This window comes from Sarcophilus harrisii, chromosome 4, assembly GCF_902635505.1.
Source record: "Sarcophilus harrisii chromosome 4, mSarHar1.11, whole genome shotgun sequence".
NCBI lineage: Eukaryota > Metazoa > Chordata > Mammalia > Dasyuromorphia > Dasyuridae > Sarcophilus > Sarcophilus harrisii.
Window position 1 is genome coordinate 90,394,991 of NC_045429.1, and position 16,513 is coordinate 90,411,503.

A 16,513-nucleotide genomic window follows, 5' to 3' on the forward strand; every position below is an offset into this window, starting at 1 on the left:
AACAAATCTCTGAAAAAGAGTAGCATGTGTAAAATTGTCAGCAACTTTTTTTTTAGAACATTAGGATAAAATTTATGGATTCTTGATAAGTTTACATGCTCACTATGCAATGAACAAATTTATTCACATATAAAAATATATTCTGAACTACGAAAGGATCTGATCTTTGCACAGTACAATTTACATATGATTTTACAAGCAAAAATGAATGGAAAAATAAACCATTATTTAGTAATGAGGTTTTTTAATTGTTAGAAGGAGTATTTGCAGAAAGAATTTTTTAAAAATTATTCATATTTAGCTGTATATCCAAAGCATATGTTAAACAAATTAACATATAAAATACTTTCCAGAAATTTTTTCATTAAGATGAAATTTTTATTATATACAAATAAACCCTATGTAAATGATGTAACTTTTATGAATAATTATGACAGACATTAAATATTTCACATGTATTCTCAGTATTTGAATGTTTTCTTAAATGCTTTCATCTTCTGAATACCAAAAAAGAAAAAAAAAGGAAAGAAAAAGAAAAAAAAAGAGAGAAACTCTTAAGAAGGCAATACACCATGATATATAGACTATTCTGAGAGAACTTGAAACATGATGGTTTTGTCTGTAACTAGAATGTTTATGCCTCAATGAATGAAACCTCGTTCATAACTATAGCTGTTTAAATAATTTAAAAATACATTTCATGTCAGTTAATTTAAATTATTGTTCTACAGAGATACTCTTCTCCTTTGTCACTCACCTGTGACAGATTTAGAAATATTTTGGCAACTTTTCTAATTCTGTAGATGTTTAAACATTTGTCTAGTAAATGAAATGAGGGAAAGGACTAAAAGAAAAAGGACATATTTTAAAAAAATATTTGAAAAAACATATGGAAAAAACTCAATGTAATATTAATTTTAAATAGGCACATTTTACAAAAAAGCAAGGAGAACTAATTAAGTAGGTTGGATGTATACAAATCATATGATTCAGAGTTAGAAGAAACTATTGTGGCTTTCTGTGTTAGAGAGCAGCTCTTAAGAGTCTAGGTAACCACTTACTTCTGTTGGAATGAGAATGGAAGAATATGAACTTCCGAAGTGGGATCAGTGCAGAAAGTTTTCTTAGCTTCTCCATCTAAACTGTGGTTTGGAAAAAAGAACTGAGGATAATCTTGTCTATTTTAGTCAAGTTGATCTTGGATCGGGGAGGGCAAAGACTTCACTGAAATGCTTAAATATTACTGGAAATAATAGTGGTTGAGTTAAGCTCTTTCATTTTAAATTACTAAAATAATAGATGATTTTTTGAAAAGGCCAATAAGAGGTCTGAAGCATTTCTGAAAATTTGATAATTGGTAGCCTAAAAAGGATTTTTTTTTACTGTATCTAAACTTCAGTGGAAGTCACTTAAAGTTTGCTAAAAATATGTTTTTAAATAACCTTTCTTCCAAAGAGCTCAAGGCATTTAATAAAGATCTTATAAATATCTCATTTTTTCTTCACAATATTCCTGGTTAGGGTAATAAACCTAGATATCTATTATGAATTTTCTGATTCACCAGTAGTGAGCAGGAATTGGATATTTGGAATGAGGTTATTTTAAGTTCTTGAATTAGGGGTAACTGTACTATTAATATGAAAATGGAAATGCATTTATTAAGTAACTATTGGTATGTTGCTTTGCTAAGCACTATAACTTACCTTGACAATAATATTTTGACAATGAAATAAAATTGAAATTTTTTTGTAGAGAGATTCTTTATTCAATGGAATATCCAACACCATTTAAATTTTACAGCCAGAAATCTCTAAGCACCAGGAATCAGTAGAGGAAATTAAAATTTACCTCAAGTATAAGAAACTTCAGCATACTTTGTGTGCAATTAGAAGTATATGCCAATTATTTTATTCATACTTTTTTTGGCTTTCCACTTTATTATCTTAATTGTTAGGAATAATTTCCAACTTTTCAAATAAATAAAACTTCGTGCTTTATCTTTTAAACTTTGCGCATCTATCTTTGTTTTATTGCTAGTGTCCTACATAAAGCACTATTTCCTTTATTTGTGTCTCTGCTTTTTAAGCATTTCATTCAACTCTCCTATTGACATTTCTTTTAGGAGAATGACATTAATTTCTCTTATTTTTCTAGTTGTTACTTATTTTTTCAAATGTTGTCACTTTTAGGTAACGGATTATTTTGATTACCTATCCTTGGTATATTTGCTTCAATTTCCTATATTGTCATAGCAAAAGGATCAGAATTGTGCATGGTACTCTAGGAAAAGTCTGTGAATATGGTGTAAGTATTGATAACTCACTTTTATTTAGTGTTATGTTTGCTAAAAATGAATTTCCTTTTCAATTGTTCTGCAAAGTGAATCTTCATTCTTATTTCTGATTGCTTCTCAATTTTCCCACTTGGGGGAAGTTCTTTATGTAATCAACCTTCTCCAATATACATATCTTCCCTACGTTTTCCCAAATCCAACTTTTTAATTTATGTTTCCTTATACTTGATCTCACACTACTATGGCTTGCAATCTAGAGATGAAAGGTTTGGATATCTGTTCAAGGAAATTCCTGCTGTATATCTAAGTGTGCTTTCTCCTCACATCTTAGAATTGTCAGGAATGATTCTTTTTTTCCCTTTGGATTTATGTTTACATCTTGCATGATCTTAAAAGTTATCTTAAAAACCATAAATGGATATCTTTTTTTGGCTATTTGAAAATAAAATTTGCTGCAAGTAAAAGAAGATTTTCTAGTCTCCATTGCCTTATATTGATGTATGAACTTAGTTAAGATATATTTTGTTTTATACTTTCCCACTGAAACAGAAAATATTAACCACAAAATGATATTTAAATTCATGATTGTAACAAATTGACAAAGATGAAGAAATTCCAGAGTGAGACTGACTTTATTTTGCCTTAACCAGTCTAATGATGGTTTACTACTCTTTTCCTTCTTCCATGACAACAGAGAGCTTTGAAAGGATCATTAGCCTCTACTTCTACGTTCATAGATCTTATCAGTGGGTATTATATTTGGCTAAATTAGATTCTTAAAAGTAAAATATCCTTTATGAAGTGTGAAAAAAGTTTAGATGTATTTTGCAATTTTGAGATGGGTTGTGTGAGCTTTATGAACAAATACATGACTTATTTTTTTAAAAAAGAAAAAAAAAGAGTAAGTTAATGGAAGAAATATTCAGAATATTTTATCTGGCTGACAAAGATGCTCTGAAGAAATACTAATATCTTGTAGATAGGGTTTGACTCTGACCAGTCTTTTGGTTGTGCAGGTCTGATATCTGAACTAAATAAGACACTCATAGACCACTCAACAGTTGACAAAAATAAATTCACTTTGTCATAACAGGAGAAAGCTACACAGTAAGGATATGCAGCACAAGGTTACTGTTCACAACTCCTTTGCCTTTGACTTGTCCAGAGTGGTCTGTCCAGACAAACATCAGAAAAAGTTTGAAATTCCTCAAAGATTTTCACATTCAACTGATCAGGAAGTGATGTCAACGGTTAGAGCTTTTCGTTCTTTGAGCCAATCAAGGCTCAAGCATTTTATGGTTTTAAGTGGAGGGGAACTAGTCCATTTTACATGGTGGGGTATTCTGGTAGATATTCCTCTTAGCAAATACCTGAAAAGAATCTTTTATGCCATTTTTCTTCAAATAAAGAAATTGTATGGGCTTTTTAAAATACATTTGAGATGATCTACTTTAGAGATTGATTTAGATGCCTTTTAAAAATCTGTTGTTAGTGTATAGATTTTGGGTTTCTTGCCAAAAAATGAAATAGAAAAATTTAATGAAGTTGAAAAATTGATTTTTCAAAAGATTCTTAACTCATTCAATTTCATTTTTTTTTTTGAACTGAGCAAGTCAGAAACCTAGATGTAATGTTTTTCTGCGTTAACCAAAAACTTTTTCCTGCTTTCCATGTAGGGCATTCCAAAAATAAAATATGTCATTCATGACTGTAGGTTCATTTTTTTAAAAACCATATCTCAATTTGAAGTAGAAATGGCAAAAGCACTTTGATTTTTTTCTTGAAAAAAATCTCTATCTTTTTGTTAGACTATCAGAAGGATTATGCTTCATATGCTCCAACTTCCCTCTTCCCCTTGTAGTTTTAGTTTATAAGCTTCTTGGGGGAAATCAACATATTAGGTTTTTTTTTAGGTTATGCATGTATGCATGCATGCCATGAATGTTTCATTAATACAACCTTAATGGAGGATGGTGACAATTTTGATTGCTCCTATAAATATTGTCCTATTTGAGCTATGGCTAATGTTAAATAACAGATTGCCCAACCTTCACTATTCAGTGTAATCAAAAATTTAAGAAAATTTCCCTTTGGGTTTATAGAGTTCCAGAATTGTAAAGTTAGAATGTACTTTCCCCCTCACTTTATAAGTGATAAAACTAAGGCCCAAAGAAGTTAAGCAAGATGTCCAACTATTGTTTTGTGACAGAACTTGCTTAACAATTAAGTTTTACTTGGCTCACAAAGATATGCTTAGGAAATGGAAGCTGCATTCACATCTTAAGTGAGTGCTTTAGTTGAATTTGAACATTAGCCAATCCCTAGGCTGCATGGACATTAGTTCATTTAAAAATATTAGCTATAGCATAAACTTATATCCCTATGTAATGTGGAAAATTTAGAAAAAAGTATAATTTGTTGGGACCAGGATGCTAAACCAAACGCACTATACTTTTCAACAAATATACAATTTTAGTAAGACTGTTTACATAAAAGTAAGAATTTATCATCAGTCCTGAACTTCTACAATTCTCCCTAATGTAAAGTAGCATACTTGAAAAGGTCACTGATAAAATGAATCACTGTCAGGTTTTAGGAGTTAGTTATCCATATAATCTTAGAATCATAGTATGAGAAAGGACCTCAGTGGGTAAATAGATCAAATTCAGGAAACTGAAGGATTAAATCACTTAATAGAGACAGTTGTCTATTTATTCTTTTATTAAATAACATATCCCAGTATCATTAGACTTTTCCAAGGAAAATCATTGGATTATCAGTTTTGTTTTGCTTTTTTTTTTTTTAATCCTTGAAAACTAGGGATATGGATTAGATTTGTAATTTCATTGAGGTAGGGAGCTTCCAGATAAGGAAATTCACTATATATTCAGATCAACAGCTTCTTTGAAAATTATAGTCTTAGAGATTTGACTAGAGCCAACTGAAATGACTTATCTAGAATCATAAAGCAAATATGCATTAAAAACAAGACTAGAATGAAGATTTTACTGATCTAGAGGATAACCCTCAATCTACTATTCAAAGCTGTCTCATCCTTTCAAGAAAGTAAAAGTAAATGAATTTTCTGTTTGGCAGAATGGTCATTAATGACAACTTTTTTATTATTGGCTGTTTCTGTATTATCACAATAGTTTTTCACTTTAGAGAATTTCTAACATCCATCTATCTAATAACCATCTTTTGAATGCCTTATAAATGCAATACATTTATAATACATAAGAAGAGGCTGCTATTTTTTCCCCTAAAATTGTCTAAATCATGGAATTTCAATGTTGCAGGAACTCTCAGAATCTATGTGAACCAACTCATACCTGAACAAGAATCTCTCCAACAACAAATGATCAGTATCTGTCTTTCTTTCAATACATAAATACATACTTACATGTATATACCCCCTACATATATATATACTCAATACTTAGCATATAAGAATATGTTAATAAATATCTTTTCATTAATTCAATTATTCTGCATAATTCTCCATTGTTAACATGTTGCAACCTAGCTATTTTCCATCATTCACTTCTTCCTTGTCTTTTGATGATTTGATCTGAAATTTTATTTCAGAGAATGTGGTATACTGACTTTTTGCTAACTGGCATGCAGCAATTATTTAATAAATACTTGTTTATTGATTTGATATAAAATCCTTGGAAGATTATTGATATTAAAAAACCAAGATGGCCTTTTATTTCAATGACTAAGGGTACTAACACCATGATACAATTTCTCAAAGTCAATTCAGTTCATTTTTTTTTCATTTTAGTCAATTTGCTGTCTACCTCACTGTCTATCAGTATTGTTTTATTCGAGATCAAGCAGCTCTGCTAGTTGTTTCTCCATTTGTATATTGTAGACTAGACAATGAATATTCTTCCTCTATTTGTTTTATTTTTTCCAACATGGATATTTAGACTACTCACTTTTGAGCAATTATGAATTTCATTTAGTATTTTCTTATTCCTTGAACATTTATTAATTGCCTACTTTGCTCCAGGAAGCAATTTCTACCTATAAATATGCATCTTACCAGGGAAATACCAACTACATAAAAAACTAAATTTACAAATTCTTACACAGTAGACAGAAAATGATTTTTGGGAGAATGGAAGAACACTAGTTACTGAAGGAACTGAGATAATCTTTCTGTAGGAGGTGCTACTTGAAATGAGCTTTAAAGGAAGTTATGAATTCAAAGAGCTAAAAATGAGGAGCAGGTGAATTCCAGGTAAGAAAGAACTTGTGTAAAGTCATAGAGGTGTAAGATGTAATCCTATGTATAGGGTATATCAAATAGATCAATTTTGCTTGAACTGTTCTGGGGCATGATTCCATCTATACAATGTCATTTGTAAAAAAAAAAAAAGTATACTTGAAGGGCCTCACAGTCTTTAAAGAATACTTTTTCTGCGTGAACTCTGGAACCAGACACCCTCTATGACAGGGGTCAGGACCCCATAAAAGGGCCAGGAAAGCATATTTCTCATTAATAATTTCCTATTTGGTCAAATATACTCAATTCTTTTATGATATTATTTTGTGCTTTTCCTGCTGATAGATTCTTTTTAAAGGAAATATTAATGAGCTAAGCAGGAACAATTTCCTTTTTGTCTTTGTAGTCTTATTGCCTAACAGTATCTGTATATACTAAGTATACTTATACCAAGATAATTGATTAATTGATATAAATTTAAGGCTTTGACATTTCTTGCCTTGTACTTCTGAGTTATAGTTCTTTCTTTCCCCCCATTATCTACCTTTGTATTGAAGACTTTGAATAGTAAAGTATATATCATTTTAGTTGGGAGAATATTAGTTACTTCCTTTAAAGTTCTCTACTCCTTCTTATTCTGTAACAGATATTGAGCCATATTTATTTTTGTTGTAGTTCAGTTATTCAGTTGTGTCTGGCTCTTTATGACCCCATAAACCATAGCATGTCCAGCTCCTTCTATCCTCTGTTACCAAAGTCTGTTCAAGCTTATAGTTATTGCTTCTATGATGCTATATATCCATTTCATCTTCTACCAGCTCCTTTGCCTTTTGCCTTCTATCTTCCCCAATATTAGAGCCTTTTCCAATGAGTCCCATCTTCTCAATATATGGGCTAAATATTTAAGCTTCAGTTTCATATTTGATCTTCCATGGAATAATAAGAATTAGTTTCTTTAAGCATTGATTGATTTGAACTCCTTGATGTCCAAAACATTCTCAAAAGGTTTCTCCAACACCATAATTTAAGAGCTTTGAATCTATAGTGGTCAGTTCAGTTATCATAGCCATACATTGCTATTGGAAGGAAAGACTTTATCTTTGAATATAAGCTTCTGTCATTAAGGTGATATCTCTGTTTTTTAGTATAAGATTTGCCACAGTTTCCTTGCAAGAAGAAAATGTCTTTTAACTTTAGAATTATAGTTGCCATCTGTAGTGATCTTTTAGCCCATGAATATAAAATCTGACATTTCTTCCTTTTCCTCTCTATATTTGTTAGAAAGTGATGGGACCAGTTGTCAAAATCTTAGTTTTATTGATGTTAAATTTCAAGCCAGCTTTTGAACTTATCTCAATTTTTCTTCATTTCCCACTATTCAGAGTAGTGTTATCTGCATATCTGAGATTGTTACTACTGCTCCCAGCAACCTTAATTCTGGCTTTTGAGTCATCCAGCCTGACATTTTGGTGATGTTCTCTGAATATAAATAAAAAAGATGAGGTCACAGATCTCTAGCTGGAGATCCTGAAGAGTTAATTCAAATAGACATTAGGAAGCATTGATAATGCATGATTAGTGGAGGTGATGCAATTCCAGCTGAGTTATTTAAAATTCTGAAGAATGATGTAATTAAAGCACTGCACTCAATATGCCAGAGAATTTGGAAATCTTGAGCCACTACTTTAGAAAAAGATCAGTTCATATTTCCATACTAAAGAAGGGAACTGTCAAAGAATGTTCAAATTACAAAACAATTGCTCTCATTTTACATGCCAGAAATATTGTGCTTAAGATTTTGCAAGTGAGGCTTCAACAATATGTGAACTGAGAAATAACAGAAAAGTAGGCTGGTTTTTAAAGAAGCAGAGGAATCAGAGACCAAATTGCCAATAGTTACTGGATTATGGAGAAAGCACAGGTGTCCCCTCTAAAATCTTATGCTTCATTGATTTTTACTAAAGCTTTTGACTGTGTGGATTATAACAAAATGTGATAAATTATCAAAGTGATAGAAATGCCAGATAATCTTACTTGTTTCCCAAGGAACCTATGTGTGTGCCAAAGAGCAACAGTTAAAACCGAGAATGCAACAAGAGCAACAGTTAAAACCGAGAATGCAACAATCTGATTGGTTTGATTGAGGTATAAAATACAACTATTTCACAATGGACTTTTGAAAACATTTATCATGTGAACTGATATAGGAAATGATAAGGCACTCTATCAAATGGTATTCATGCTTTTTCCCTAGGGTCCCCAACCTTGAAAAGTGCTTTCTTTCCACATCTACCTATAGAAATCTTTGTATCTCATCAAAATCTTGTTTAGGCATCATCCCTTCAATAAAGTTTTTTCAACTCCAATGCTTTTGAGAATGATGCTTTTCTATCAAAATCTTTTATCTCTTTAAAATTTTTTTTCCTATGGACACATTATGGCTCATATTATAATTCTTTTCTCCCTGATTATTCTCTTATCTATATCCTACAATGTGTGTTTGATTAAAGTTATTTTTATTATACACTGTCCTTTAAAGAATAAAAAGTCTAAACCATTTAGACATTGGAAGCCATCTAGTATAATACCTTTATTTTACAGATGAAGAAATTGTTAATGCTGTAAAGTTACCCATGTATATATCCTGTAAATAAAAGGCTATTAAATAAAAAAAAATAATTGCCAAACCTCTTGTTCCAATTTTTCAACTCTTACCCCCCACCCCCTCCCCTAGATGGCAGGATGACCAGTAGATGTTAAATACATTAAAATATAAATTAGATACACAATAAGTATACGTGACCAAAACGTTATTTTGCTGTACAAAAAGAATCAGACTCTGAAATATTGTACAATTAGCCTGTGAAGGAAATCAAAAATGCAGGTGGGCATAAATATAGGGATTGGGAATTCAATGTAATGGTTTTTAGTCATCTCCCAGCATTCTTTCTCTGGGTATAGCTGGTTCAGTTCATTACTGTTCCATTGGAAATGATTTGGTTGATCTCATTGCTGAGGATGGCCAGGTCCATCAGAACTGGTCATCATATAGTATTGTTGTTGAAGTATATAATGATCTCCTGGTCCTGCTCATTTCACTCAGCATCAGTTCGTGTAAGTCTCTCCAGGCCTTTCTGAAATCATCCTGTTGGTCATTTCTTACAGAACAGTAATATTCCATAATATTCATATACCACAATTTATTCAGCCATTCTCCAACTGATGGACATCCATTCAGTTTCCAGTTTCTAGCCACTACAAAAAAGGGCTGCCACAAACATTCGTGCACATACAGGTCCCTTTCCCTTCTTTATAATCTCTTTGGGATATAAGCCCAGTAGTAACACTGCTGGATCAAGCACAGTTTGATAACTTTTTGAGCATAGTTCCAAACTACTCTCCAAAATGGTTGGATTTGTTCACAACTCCACCAACAATGCATCAATGTCCCCAGTTTTCCCACATCCCCTCCAACAATCATCATTATTTTTTCCTGTCATCTTAGCCAATCTGACAGGTGTGTAGTGGTATCTTAGAGTTGTCTTAATTTGCATTTCTCTGATTAATAATGACTTGGAGCATCTTTTCATATGACTAGAAATAGTTTCAATTTCTTCATCTGAGAATTGTCTGTTCATATCCTTTGACCATTTTTCAATTGGAGAATGGCTTGATTTTTTTTTTTTATAAATTAGAGTTAATTCTCTATATATTTTGGAAATGAGGCCTTTATCAGAACCTTTGACTGTAAAAATATTTTCCTAGTTTATTGCTTCCCTTCTAATCTTGTCTGCATTAGTTTTGTGAAAGCATTTTTTGATCAAAACTCTGGGGGACAGTGAGACCACAAGATATGTTGTAAAGAGCTATTGTTAGAGTGGCTTCTTTATGTTTCAATCTGGGGAAAAAGCTACAACCTTATGCCAGAAAGACGTATTTTAGTTTTTCTTTCCTTTCCTGGTATAGGACATATTTTTTTTTCTAATCTCTAGCTTCTACATTGTCACTTCAGAGTTCAGGCATCGACTGTTGCTGTGATTGATGTTTGATTTTGTTTTAGTACAATATGTATCATTGGAATTCCTAAATACAGAAGATTCTAAAAATCAGAGATATCTTCATAGAAATGTATAGGAACTGTTAGCCTAGACCTTTTGATTGGGTCAATGAAATATTCCTGATAGTAATTCCGCCCCCCCACCCCCATTTCCCAATGTTTACAAATTCTCTTTAGAGAATTACTGCATTTAGTGTGGGTATTTGATTATATATATGCATATATGTATTTATATATGTATGTATTTCCAGTTATCCAAATAATTCAGCATTACATTTATTATATGCCTACTCTGTGCAAGATACTCTGCCAGGCACAAATAAACAAAACAAAACAAAAAGAGAACTCTGACTTCAAGGAGTTTACATTCTATCGAGAGTGTAGTTTTAATTTTCTAGACAATATTTATTACGAGCCCTGGATTTTCATCGTCATCACAAAAAGCACCTTGTTTTTATAAATCATATACACAGAAACAGTTCTATTTTTATTTTTAAATATGTATTTTCATTTTTTATTTTTACATCATTTATACTTCCCAATTTATCTTTTCCTGCCACCCCCAAAAATGCCATTCTTTAAAAAAAAGTGTAAAAAAAGCAAAAAAAAAAAATCAGCAAAACTGAGCAGCACAGCTATCATGTCCAATATTTTAAGTGATGATGGATATGCATAGTTTTCTAGCTCTGCAAAAAGGAAGGGAAGTGCATTTTCATATTTTTTCTTTGGCATGGTTGGGCATTACTTCATAGTCTTTTGTTTCAAGTTTTTGGTGCTATTGTTCTTTCCATTTCCTTTGTATATGTGTATATTGTTTAACTTGTTCTGTTTATTTTATATTGCGTCTGTTCATATAAGTCTTCCCATGCTTCTTTGGATTCTTTATATTCATCTTTCTTACAGAGCAATAACATTCTCTTTCATTCATGAACTCCACCTTATTTGCCATTCTCCAGATAATAGTAATCTACTTTGTGAAATATGTATTTATCTCCTTTAATGTAGCCTTAATTCTTTAATAGTCCCAGTTAAATCCTTGTTGGTGTTTAGTCCAGGCATGTATGACTCCTTTTGGTATTTTCTTAACATACTGGAATAATTTGCCATGTCCTTCTCCAGGTCATTTTACATATGAAAAAACTGAGGCAAACTAGGTTAAGTAACCTGCCCCGGGTCACTCAGTTAGTGTCTCAGACTGGATCTGAACCCAGATTTTCTTGACTCGAGACCCAAAGCTTTATCTACTGAATCATTTAGCTGCCCAATTAAGTCCTAACAAGCCCTAACTGAGTCCATGAGTTAGAGATGAATGGTGGCTAAGGACTCCCCTTTTTCAATGAGGATAAAGAAAATATATTATAAGGTTTTGGGGCAATTATATATTTTATTAGTATCTTAGATTAATAGACATTGGAATAGACTTCTCAGATTTAAAAATATTATTTTCTGGAATTATGGGATGAATTAAATGTTATCAAATAGGAAAATGGGAAAGTATATTTAGTGAACTTCCTGTATATTTAGTTAAACATCCTTCTCCATCTTCCTATTTGATAACATTTAAAAGATAATTTTGGAGATATTTTACAGCCTTATGACTTTCTGAATTTTAACTAGATGGGTTTCTCTTTTCTAGTTCATGTATCTGATTCTCTTTTAAAAGAACTGGTGCTAAAAATAGTTTAGTGAAAAAGGAGAGAATGGGAACATTGCTAAGGGGAACAAGTCACTAAAGGTAAAGAAAAAAACTATTCTAGCTTTCAGTCTTTGCCTTGGCCTATGAGTCAGTGATTCCATTTTGTCATACCCAGAATCTAGTTCTGGCAGTTTCATTTCAACCACTTGAAGAATGGTACTGCTTTTTTTTTTTTCATGACCTTCTAGAACAGTGAGCAATTACCATCATGGTGTCATGCCTTCTTGTTATATTCATTTCTTCTTTGTTTTCAGCAGAATGTACCAATCACTGGCAAGTTATTTTTCTAATGTTCATTTTTTAGGACATCTCTGCTGAAGGACCTCTAAGATTATCTTTTTTTTCAAGGCTAGATCCAGAGTTCAAAGTATTGTTTGACAAGTAAATAGATTGGAGACTTTTACTCTTTTCTCTCTTTTAGAATGAATTCCTTGATATAAAGCATGTGAAAGTAGCTAGGGAACATACAACTTCGCCTGGTTAATTTGGGATATGTCCCTAGAGTTGTAAGAATAATCCTTCTTAGTGGTTTACAAGAGCCATCAAAATTTGAGTGCTAATCAGGAAGAAATGAAATGACTGATCTAAAAGGAGTGAGGTGTGCTCAAAACCAACTTTCTGAGGTATTAGTCTGAGAAAGGGCATTATGTGTCTTTAATAATCTCACATTTGAAATGGAGTTCATGATCAGGACTTTCCTGAAGATGGAGGTTTGTAGGCAGGGACTTGTTCCTTGGGCAAGTTTTTGTGAGCTTAGAAGTTGGCAAGAAGCAGTGACAAAGGGGAATAGCTTCAAGGAGAGCACAGGTATGGTCTCTATGAGAAAGAAAACTGAAGTGCTGCTCTACTGGCAAAGCTGGATCTCAAGAATAGAAAACAATTTGCCTTGCCTGATAGAAATGCCTGGTATTATCCACTGACAGCCTTACAGAACTACAGAAAGAACGAACAAGGAAATTCAGGAGGGAAGTAGTGCAATGCCTGATGCTGTGTAGAAGAATCTCCATGGAAAGACCAGATAATACCATGATGCACTGGGAACAAGTCTTGCCAAGATCTCCTGGGAGCAGCTGGGAGGTTGCAGGAGGAGCCACACTTTGCAACATTTGCTGGGCACAACAGAGAGGGATTTATAAATTTATAACAAGTGATTGGGATTCTCTATGGGTCTTTGGAAAAGAATTACTCATTAGAGGATGAGTGTTTCCTATGAATTATGATGTAAGTCCTCTCTCTTTTTCCCTTCAATTTCTCAATCAAAAGTCTTTTTTTTTTTAAATTTTATGAACCATATGCTTGTTAAAAAGGTTTTAGTATCCCTATACAGAATGCTGTCAAGAAGTAATTTTCCTGAATTTTCTGGGTCAGCACTTATAATCCTGAAAGTAAGATATATATTTTTTCTCTCTCAAGTATTCAGAGAATTCCAGTAAAATCCCAGTGGGTTCCACCCTTCTTCTACCTATTGGAATCTCTAATTTTCTTAAAAGTTCAGATTGAATACAACTTTCTACATGAACCTTTTCCTGATCAGATATTAATGTCTTTCCACCCAAAATATTTTATATATAGTTATGCAGTCTGAATTCTTTCCTTCCTGAAGAGCCTTTAAAGTTCTCCAGTGTCTGGAGGAGATAAGGGATCTTTCTTTTTTTGTCATTGGTTAGAGATCTGATTGTGTTTCCATGGTTTTGGGGGGCCTAAACTCCCTAATTTCAATAAACCAGTAAACAGTCAGATTAGCTTTGTAGAGGAATATTTTTTCAAAGGCACAGCAAAAATATAAACCTAAACATTTCCCCAAATGTGGAAGTGTTTTGGGGCATAATTCCTCCTACACCACTTCAGTGTCTAGGGAAGGACAGTGGATAAGGTTCACAGCTTAACTCAGTTACTGCTTCACATTAATCCCTCCAAATTCAAATCTAATATGTGGCCTTTGCCTCTTTGTTTCTTGGAACCCTGACTTTTGAGAGTTTCCCTTCTGAATTGACTGCAACATCTAATCTGGAATCCTTTGCTCCAAGATCCTCCTAGTTTGAACTCCTGGGTCAGACTCTCTTCCATGAATCTAGAACTAAAAAGAATAAATAAAATAGACCAAAATCCAGTAGTATTTCATGTGCTATGGGGAGAGGGAGGGTGGCTCTCCAGCCCTTCTCATTTAGTGGGTTGTGTCACCTCTGTGAGTGAATGAGTCTTTCCTCCTGACATCCAGAACAGAGAGAGACTGAGAGTGTTTCACTAAGTGGTCTTAAAGGTACAGCCAATGGTGATTTTACAACCAACGGAAATTATACAATCAACTACATGGGAGGATAACTGTAGGAAGTTCGCAAATATATCACGTCTTTCAGAAGCAGGTCTCTGGTGTCTCCCATTTAGATTTCTCAATTTTTGGCAATCTGGGAATGCTCCAATCCTCTATGTAAACATAGACTAAGCTCCTTGATTTTTTTTTTTTTTTTTTTTTTTGGTATTTCTACCTCTTAGAGCTTGGTATAATAATAAACAGTATATTTTAGTTCATTGAGCTTAGGAAGTTCTATCGTCACTTTACAGCTAAGAATACAGATTGCCAGGCATTTTAGAAAAACTGAAGAACCCTTTTCTCTTAGAATCTCACAATATGAGAAGATGAAGCATCCTTAGAGATAATACAATTCAATCCTCTCATTCTACAAATTATGAAACTGAAGCTCAGAAAGAGTGAAGATTGCTCAAGCTTACATAAGAAGTAGGCAGCAAAGCTGGGTTTCCAACTCAGGTCAACAGAATCACAAGATATAAATCACAGCTCTAGGATATAAATCGCAGCTCTAGAAAGGTCTTTAGAAGCTCTGTGGTTTAATCAATGTTTTCTGATTCCAAATTCACTGATCTTTCTGATATTCTATGTTGTTATGTTACATACAAAAAGTATGTATTTACTAAATATTCGGAGTGCCTTGGGTTGGAAAAACAACTTGGGTTGTGTTTTAAAAACACATTCAGTGTTAAACAAAGGATCATTCTAGGTTTAGTTAGTGAGTCAACAAGCATTAATTAAGCTCTTATATGTACCAGGGATATAAATAAAGACAAAAAAGGTCCCAGTTATCAGAGTTCACATTCTATTCAAGAGAGAAAGAAACATACAAATGTGTATATGTATATATATATATATATATATATATATATATACATATATATACACATACACACATATATACTTATCGTTAACTATATATATATTAACTATATATAGTTAATATATATATTTAATGGTAAGTAACCTAGTGGGCTTAGAATTAACATTAGAAGGGAACTAAGGCAAGCTTCCTCTAGAAGGTAAAATTTGAGTTGAGTTTCTAAGGAAGTCATTGAAACTAGGAATCCCAGGTGAGGAGAGAAAGCATTGTAGATATGAGGGACAGCCAATGCAAACACATGGAGGGGAGAAATGGAACATCGCATGGCTGAATTGTAAAATGTGTACAGGAAATAAAGTATAGGAAGACTGGAAAAGTAGGAGTGGGTCAGGTTGGAAAGAACTTTAAATGCCAAACAGAAGATTTTATATTTAATCCTGGGAGTAAATTGCAGCTTATTGAGTGGGGGGCAGGGTGTGACATGGTTAAACCTGTAATTTAAAAAGGTCACTTTGGCAGCTGAGTAGAAGATGGATTGGGCTGGGGAAAGACTTTAAGTGGAGAGACCAGTTAGAAGGATATTGCTATAGTCTGGGCAAGAAGTGATGAAAGCCTTTAAGAGGGTGGTAACTATGAGAGTGGAGAGAAGGGAACTGTAACATATGAGAATGCCAAGTCCTTTCAGCAATGGGTTGCCATATATTGGGCAGCAGCCAGAAAGTTTGTCATCTTCCAAAATATCTAAATGCTGAGTCACACACAGGGTTGGCCAGAAATAGGCACAGACTACCTATGCGTGCTTAGGTTGGGGAGAGGACAGGGAGGGAAAAGGGTAGCCTCTGATATACTTGGAATTTTAATTAAAAAAACCTCAACCTATTTTTCATAATAATGAGAAATCAAATGAAAACATAAACTCTCAGTCCCTTTATCTTCTATGTAATTTAAGATAGAAGGATAAAACATACAGCCCAGGACATACAATCTACAATACTAGTCAGTGTAGCCTTATCTGAATAAAATTTAATTGGGAAATACTTAACCAAAAAAAAATACATTAAGACATAGGTAATGTTGCATTATAAAGCTAAATCAACATGTG